Raw genomic sequence first — 8,364 nt, forward strand, 5'->3', positions numbered from 1 at the left:
GGAGTGGCTGGCACAGTGGATAAAACCTTGGAACTTTCAAGTATGAAATTCCAAGTTTGATTCCTGAAGTCACACCAGCTAGAGTGATGCTCTCTCTCTCTCTATATATATATATGTATATATTCTTTAACATACATATATATATATATATATATAATGAGAGAGAGAAGGTATAAGGATTATAGGAGCTTTCTACAGATTTTTTTGTGTGTCTGTCCCCTCTTTCTGTATTTTCTCTCTTGATCAGCCCAGGGTTTCGTTTCACTACTCTAGGCCAGCTTTTCCAGATAAAAGACTGGGAGAGAGGGTAAGACATCACAGCCTGAAAGTTTCTCCCAGTACTGTGGGAACAGGTCTAATCCTGCTTCATATACAGGACAGTTCAAGAACTCTCAGATGAACTAACAAATTGGCCCCGTTTGCAGTTTCATCACCTCAGAAAGAGCCCTGTATTCTAGCTTTTGTTGCTATATGTCTCCAAATTTAACTACTGATCTACTTTCTAACTCTTGCCGTTTCCTAGATCTAGACATTTTGTATATTTGGAATCATAATGCAGTCTTTCATCACTATTCTTTAACACTTTTTTTTTTTTTTAAGATACGTTTGCCTTTGTAGCCTTTTTCTTTTTGCTGGCTTTTAACTTCAACACTGCTTAGGCTTAGCTTATAGTTCTGGGGACTGAACCTTGGATCCTGGCCCCTCTTTTTATTTTCAGAGGGACCAGAGCACAGCTCAGGTATGGCTTGTAGTGTTGACAGATAGTGAATGTTAGGGAGTTAGGCAGTGGCACATCTGTTGAACACATATATCAATATGCACAGGGACCCAATTTCAAGTCCCTAGTCCCCACCTGCAGGGAGGATGCTTCGTGAGTAGTGAGGCAGGTCTGCAGGTGTGTCTCTTTCTCTCTCCGTCTTCCCTTCCCTCTCATTTTCTCTCTGTCCTATACAAGAAAAAAAAAAAAAAAGTAAAAGGAGTGAGGGGGATGAGCTGCTGGAGTGGTGGATGCATAGTACAGACATTGAGATAACTCAGAGATAATCCTGGTGGCCCTTAAAAAATAAAAAAAGGGGGAGCTAGACGTTAGCACAGTGGGTTTAAGTGCACATGGCACAGGGTACAGGGACTGGCGCAGGAATCCTGGTTCAAGCCTCTTGGCTCCCCACCTGCAAGGGGGTCGTTTCACAAGTGGTGAAGCAGGTGTGCAGGTGTCTATTTTCTCTCCCCGTCTTCCCCTACTCTCTCAATTTCTCTCTGTTCTCTCCAATGACAACAATGACAACGATGATAGTAACAACAAGAGTAACAAAGTGGGAAGGATGGCCTCGAGGAGCAGTGGATTCGTAGTGCAGGCACTGATCCCCACAATAACCCTGGAAGCATATATATATATATATATATATATATAATAATAAGAAATTGAACCCGAGACCTCTGGCATCCTAGGCACAAAAGTGTGGTGTATCCACCAACATCATCCCCACCCCTTTCCCCACCACCTTAGGCCAGAGCTGAGCAGTGCTTTGATAAAAATAAAGTAATTATTTGTGAATATCTTGAGGGTGAGGGAATGAACATCAAATGAAGGTTATTTGTCCAGAGTTACCTGTAGATGTGGATACAGAGACATAAACCAAAGTTCCACCCATAAATATCTGATCAGCATCCCTGGGCCTATTTGTAACTAATCTTCGAAACCCATGATTATAAAATGTACTTTCAAAAAAACAAATAAATAAAAAATAAAGTGTACTTTCTACTTATTTATTTATTTATTCAGTTTAGGCTTATAGTGGTGTTGGGGGATTGAACCTGGGATGTTGGAGCCTCAGGCATGAAAGTTTTTTTTTTTTTTTTAATTTATTTTATTCACTGGATACAGACAGCCAGAAATCAAAAGGGAAGGGGGGAGTGATAGAAAGGGAGAGACAGAGAAACAGATACCTGCAACACTGCTTCACTACTTGCAAAGCGTTCCCCCTGCAAGTGAGGACTGGGGGCTCGAACCTGGGTGCACTGTAATGTGTACACTCAACCAGGTGTGCCACCACCTGGCCCCTGAAGGTCTTTTTGCATAATCATTATGCTATATAACACACACACACCTGCCACTGCCCAAGTGTACTTTCTATTATAATTTCTTCACATTATTCAAATAGGTATTTCTGTCATGTATTGAAGAAAATACAAGAGCAAAAAATTCTTTCATAACTTAAAAATACAGCTTTGGAATTTCCCAGATAGTTCATTAAAAGTAAATAAGTAGGGGGTTGAGCGGTAGTGCAGTGAGTTAAGTGCACATGGCAGGCAGCTCAAGGACTGGCAATAAGGATCTTGGTTTGAGCCACGGGCTCTCCCTACCTGCAGGGGGGTCGATTCACAGGCAGTGAAGTAGGTCTGCAGGTGTCTGTCTTTCTCTGCCCCTTTCAGTCTCCCCATCTGTCTCAATTTCTCTCTGTCCTATCCAACAACAGCAATGACAACAACAATAATAACAAAGAGAACAAGGGTAACAACAAGGGCAACAAAATGGCAAAAATGGCCCCCAGGAGCAGTGGATTCAGTGCAGGCACCAAGCCCCAGCAGTAACCCTGGAGGCAGAAAATAAATAAAGTCTGGTGTGCTGGTAATGGTGCTGTTTCCCTCGCCTTTTCCCTTTTTGTTTCTGTCTGTGATTGAAAGGAAAATGAAGTCTACCAGGAACAGTAGAATCTCTTTGTTATTAAGCCCTAGTGGCAAATTAATTCATTTAATTTAACAAGCTTCAGGTGGGGTCAGTGAGCTAGATAACTCACCTGGGAAGGGTACCTGTTTGGCCGTGCATTTGACCTGGGTTTGAACCTCTGAATATACCACATGCGAGTACCACAGCACTAGGGGAAGCTTTGGTGCTGTGGTCTCTGTCTTTCTATTTGAGGGTGGAGAGGAGGTTTACTCTGAGCAGTGAAGTGAAGCAGTGACCAGAGGTTATCAAAATAGTTTTACTAGGCAGGGTATATGCCTCATCATGTGTATGGCCCAGGTGGAACCATAGCAACAAGTGGGCTGTGCCATGGTACCAGGGAAAACTTCGATACTGTGGTGTCTTCTGTCTTTCTGAATGAAAAAGCAGCCCAAGAGTGGTGAAATTGTGCGTGTGCTAGGCTCCAGGTCATGTGCTAGGCTCCAGGTCTACAAGAAGATAAAAAAGAAAAATAAACTTTATTTATTTTATGTTTTTATTTATTATTGGGTAGAGAAATTGAATGGAGGAGGTAGAGAGAGGGAGAGAGACAGACACCTGCAACATAGCTTCACCACTCATGAGGCTTTCCCCCTGCAGGTGGGGACCAGGGGCTCAAACCTGGGTCATTGCTCACTGGGATGTGTGCACTTAACCAGGTGCACTATCATTTGGCCCAACTTTATTTATTTTTATTAATTAATTTTCCCTTTTGTTGCCCTTTTTTTTGGGGGGTAGATGTTGTTATTGATTTCGTTGTTGTTAAATAGGACAGAGAAATGGAGAGAGGAGGGGAAGACAGAGGGGAAGAGAAAGATAGACACCTGAAGACCTGCTTCACCGCCTGTGAAGCGACTCCCCTGCAGGTGGGGAGCCAGGGGCTCAAACTGGGATCCTTATGCCAGTCCTTGTGCTTCCAACCATGTGCATGCACTTAATCCATAAGAAATAAACGTTAGTGGTCTGGGAGGTGGTGCAGTAGATAAAGCATTGGATTCTCAACCATGAGGTCCCAAGTTCGATCCCCAGCAGCACATGTACCAGAGTGATGTCTGGTTATTTCTCTCCTCCTATCTCTCATGAATAAATGAATAAATTTAAAAAGGAAAGAAAGTTTACATTATACTTCTCAGCTCAAATAAGCATGTATATGATATTTGCCTGAAAACACAATAACCTTATTCTATATGATACACTCTAATATTTATTTTTTTAAATATTTATTTATGAGTGAGTGAGAGAACCAAAGTATCACCCTGGCACTGCGGTACCAGGTATTGAACTCTGGACCTCATACTCTTAGGTCCAGCCCTTGTCTATTGTGCCACCTCCTGGGCCACTTGATTTTTTTTTCCCTCCAGGGTTATTGGTGGGGCTCGGTGCACCACAAATCCACTGCTCCTGGGGGCCATCTTTCCCATTTTGTTATCCTTGTTATTATTGTTGTTATAGCTGTTGTTGTTGGATAGGACAGAGAGAAATCGAGAGAGGAGAGACGGATACCTGCAGACCTGCTTCATCTCTTGTGAAGCGAGCCCCTGGCAGGTGGGAAGCCGGGGCTCAAACTGGGATCCCTACACCAGTCTTTGTGCTTAGTTCTGTGTGCGCTTAACCTGCTGCACTACCACCTGACCCCCTTGAAAAAAAATATATATATATATGTAATACCAAAGCACTGGCTTATGGTGGTGCTAGAGATTGAACCTGGAACCTTTGGTGCCTTAGGCATGAAAGGCTTTTTGCATAACCGTTATGCTATCCCCTCACCCTCTAATTTTTAAATGGTTTTCATGAGAGAGATTGAAACATCTTTTATCTTTGGCATATCTGGAGTCAGAGATCAGCTTGGGACTTCATTTGGCTAACTACTGGGCTATCTCCCTGCCTCATTTCCCCTTCCCAACCCCTTTCTTTAGTGCTAGTATAAGGTCCTGTGACCTTGGCAAATTACAAATAAGTGCAAGACTTATTCATAAACTTGTATGATAATAGCACCTGCCTCTTGGAAATTTTTTCATGAATAAATGAAACAATATGTTTAAATAATGCTTAGTCTTTAAAATGTTAAATAATACATAATTTGCTAGTAATCTAGAATGGCAGCTAGGTGGTGACTCAGCAGGAGGAACTCAGGATTTGCCTAGGCCAGGCCCCTGGTTCAAACCCTCATGTTGAATTAATCTAGAACAGAAAATAAACAATTATTTAGAAAATAAAGTTCTGGTATGTGATAAGGATCACTTTGACTCTTGGGATGCCAAGAATCAGACCTGGGGGTTTCATGCTTACAAGTTTAGTGCATACATACATATATACATACATACTCCCTTTGTTCCCCTTGTTTGTTTAGTTTTTTTTATTGTTGTTATTGCTGTCATCCTTGGATAGGACAGAGAGAAATGGAGAGAGGAGGGGAAGACAGAGAGGAAGTTTAGTGTTCTTAACACTGCAGTTTCCCATTCTGCTGCTTTGTAGATTTTAATATATTTTTTAAATATTTGGTGATTTAATAATGATTAACAAGATTGTAAGATAATGGGTACAATTCCACATAATTCCTACCACCAGCATTCTGTGTCCTATCCCCTCCATTGGAAACTTCCCTATTCTTTATCCCTCTCTGGGAGTATGGACCCAAATTTCTCTCTTTTTGCCTCCAGGGTTATTGCTGGGGCTCCAGGGTTATTGCTGGGGCTAGGTGCCTACACTATGAATACACCCCCACCCCCCCACCTTGCCCTTGTTGCTGTAGCCCTATTGTGGTTATTGTTGTTGATGATGTTGATGTCATTCCTTGTTGGATAGGACAGAGAAATGGAGAGAGGAGGGGGAGAGAAAGATAGATACCTGCAGACCTGCTTCACCACCCGTGAAGCAACTCCCCTGCAGGTGGGGAGCTGGGGGCTTGAACCGGGATCCTTAGGCCGGTCCCTGCGCACCTCGCCAAGTGTGCTCAACCCGCTGTGCTACTGCCCGGCCCCCAGAACATTTTTTTAAATGGGAATCAACATTTATTTATTTATTTATTTACCAGAGCACTGCTCAGCCTTGGTTTATGGTGGTATGTGTGGGGGGGATTGATCCTGGGGTTTTGGAACCTCAGACATGGGGAGTCTCTTTGCAAATCATTCTATCTACCCCCACCCCATCTTTTTATTTATTTAAAGCTATTCATACTAATGTTTTATTTCTCTCTGGATTAATTATTTACAGTCTACAGTAAAATAGAGTAGTTAGTATATGTGTAGCATCTCTCAGTTTTCTGCATAACACTCTGTCCCCCTGCCTAGGTCCTCCTCCACCATCAAGAACATTTCTTACAGGTGGTCCACTAGGAATTCTGCTTCCTGTGCCCTAATCAGAATGGTGGAGAATCTAAATAGCTATTCTGTGGTCCTTAACTAGAATCATACTTTATTAGCCATTATTCAGTGATAAGGGAATAATAATGTTACCACCATGATTTGCTCCATATCCTTACACACCTAATAGATCAATCAGTACCAGCACAAGTGGATGCATCTTCTCTGTCTTCACAAAACTAGTACTGCTGCTATTAATTGCACACAGAATGCCTTCATTCTGTATTTGCTACTCCCAAACAATTGAAGCAATAGCAATACGACTTTCACACTTCCACCTGCCTATCTTAAGTAAATGCTTTTGATTGACTAACCTCAAATTTATAAGAGTAAACTGATTGCAAGGAACCTAGAATATGAAGTATTTAGTTTTTCTATACCTATAGTAAACAGACAAATTTCATGGAACCAGGGTGATGCCGTAATATGTTAAGAACATAGGACTTGTGTGCCTGAGACCTCAGATTCAATCCCCCAACAACACTATGCCAAAGAAAAGCAATACTCTGATACCCCCCCCCCCCTGCACCAGGAACCCCGCTGCTCCTGGAGGGTTTTTTCTTTAACCTTTTGCTGCCCTTGTTTTTTTTTTTATCGTTCTTGTGGTTATTATTGTTTTTGTTATTGCTGCTGGCTTTGTTGGATAGGACAGAGAAATCAAAAGAGGAGGGGAAGACATGGGGGGGGAGAAAGATTTTATACCTTCAGGCCTGCTTCACCACCTGTGAAACGACCCCCCTGCAGGTGGGGAACCGTGGGCTCAAACTGGGATCTTTACGCCAGCCTTTGTGCTTCGTGCCATGTGCCCTTAACCGGCTTCGCTAGACCCCCTCTGATCTCTCTTATACACCAAAATAAATTGCAGAATGGATGTAGTTTTGAGTTAATTGTTGCTTTGTAGTAAAACAAAACAGTGGTTAAAGTACTTTTCACAATTCTGTAAGTTAACTATGTAGTTCTTCTGTTCCACTGATGATAGAGCAGGCTACTCTTAAGCTAAATTTAGTTTGGAGCTCAGAGAACTAGTTCTCTTTTTTCTCTGTAGGACTTTTATTGGTGGAGTTTGGGGGGGGGATACCTGGGGTGTCCTGCATCAAGTCCTCAGAGCCCTCCTGGCTACAGAGGATTAGGGACCAGCCTCCTGGCATTCAATCTTTAATGCTGAGTTACTCCTTTAGCTTAGTGACTGTATCCAAAAACCAGTTCCTGGCCTTGGTAGTAATTTCTTTCTCCTTGATTTTATCCACTATGGCCCCGGGTCTTCTCGCTGACAGTGCTCCCAAACGTCTTTAGTTTGCTCTGAATCTCCTCCAGGGTGCTGGAGAAGTCTGGGGCCGCCTTTGCAGGGGCAGGGCCTTCTAGAAGCATCAGCAGGACCCCCGCTAGGACCGGAAGCGACAGGAACAGCCTCATGGTGGAGGGTCGAAGGGACTCTGGGGACAGATGGCAGGGGCGGTGTTGAGGGCGGCCCAGGGCATCCCTCCTCCCTCCAGAACTAGTTCTTACACATAGTATGTCTGTCTGTCTGTCTCTTTTTAATACTATCTTTATTCATTGACTAGAGACAGTCAGAAACCTAGAGTGATAGAGGGGAGAGAGACCAGAGAGACACCTACAATACCACTTCACCACACTGAAGCTTTTCCCCTGCAGGTGGGGACCGAGGGCTCGAACCCTGGTCCTTACACATGATAGCATATGCATCCGACCAGGTATGCCACCACCCATCCCCCATAGTATGCTTCTCTGTGTGATGTCTTATCCTCTCCATGCCCCCAAACCCTAATCTTCCTAGCACCATAGCCCCTGAATTCCAGTAGGGAGCATTTCAGTCCCTATGTGCAAGTGCTTATCAGGGTTCTGTTTGCATCCTACTTGCTAATGTCTTACTCATCAAAATAAATTACATGACCAAACACAATCATTGTGAGAGAAGATTATACAAAATGTAAATATTAGCTTTAAACAGAAGATTTAGCTTTTGAGATGGCACTGAATTGAACTGCCATGAGTAACTAAAAGGCTATTGTGGAAATGAAAGTATATGTTTTTTGAGTCTTGGTCATAAAGCTTGCCAATTAGGATTTGTTCACTGAGGGACAACCAGTAACCATTTCATGAAGACTTAAGCAACTGACCAGAGGCTACATAAAGGGAGGAAAGCAGATCTTTTTAAGGCACTATTTTGTTACATAGTAGTGGATAATGACAAACATGTTTTTGATGATTCCCATTTCCTATATAAACATTTCAGTTCCTTTATTATGGCATTTATTT

At 42.7% G+C, this 8,364-nt stretch overlaps 1 protein-coding gene and 1 pseudogene across 6 annotated transcripts in view; one reads left to right on the forward strand and one right to left on the reverse strand.

The window, feature by feature from the left end:
• The window catches only part of PDS5A (PDS5 cohesin associated factor A), a 140,881-nt gene that overhangs the window by 19,766 nt on the left and 112,751 nt on the right, over positions 1-8,364 (forward strand). The gene's annotated exons all lie outside the window — the stretch shown is intronic.
• LOC132537563 (apolipoprotein C-I-like) lies at positions 7,125-7,527 on the reverse strand (annotated as a pseudogene).

The sequence above is a fragment of the Erinaceus europaeus genome, chromosome 3 (genome assembly GCF_950295315.1).
Source record: "Erinaceus europaeus chromosome 3, mEriEur2.1, whole genome shotgun sequence".
NCBI classification, from domain to species: domain Eukaryota; kingdom Metazoa; phylum Chordata; class Mammalia; order Eulipotyphla; family Erinaceidae; genus Erinaceus; species Erinaceus europaeus.